The following is a 514-nucleotide window of genomic DNA, read 5'->3' on the forward strand; positions in this document are numbered from 1 at the left end:
ACTGGCCGACAAGGTGTTAGGGCTTCAGGCACTGTGAGTGCTGAGCGAGGGGGGGGGGGGCGCACGTGTGTGTGCGCGCGTGCGTGTGCGCGCGCGCGCACACACACACACACACACACACACACGAGAGATGGGTCGTCCTCATGGGCTTCCTCCAGGGAAGGGCAGTGCCATAGGCCAGTAGTCACAGCCAGCTCCTATAGTGCCCGACCTGGAGGGCTGCTAAAGCAGCCAGAATCCCTGCCCCCAACGTTCCCCACCGCCCCCCACCCCAGCCATGGGAGAACTGCTTTCAACAATGACACAGTGGGTAAAGGATACAAAGAGCCGGAAAATGAGAAAAACCAAGGTACCAACCCCTGGATGAATCCACCTGAGGGATAGGAGCCGTACTGCCAGCCCAGATGCTCAATGGGCAGGTCACTGGGGACACAAGAGTCGTGTCCCCGCCCCCCCCCCACCCCCCCAGCTGCACCTGGAACAACCTCCCGAGCTCCAGACGACGGTGTCTGGA

Source organism: Acomys russatus, chromosome 26 (genome assembly GCF_903995435.1).
Source record: "Acomys russatus chromosome 26, mAcoRus1.1, whole genome shotgun sequence".
NCBI lineage: Eukaryota > Metazoa > Chordata > Mammalia > Rodentia > Muridae > Acomys > Acomys russatus.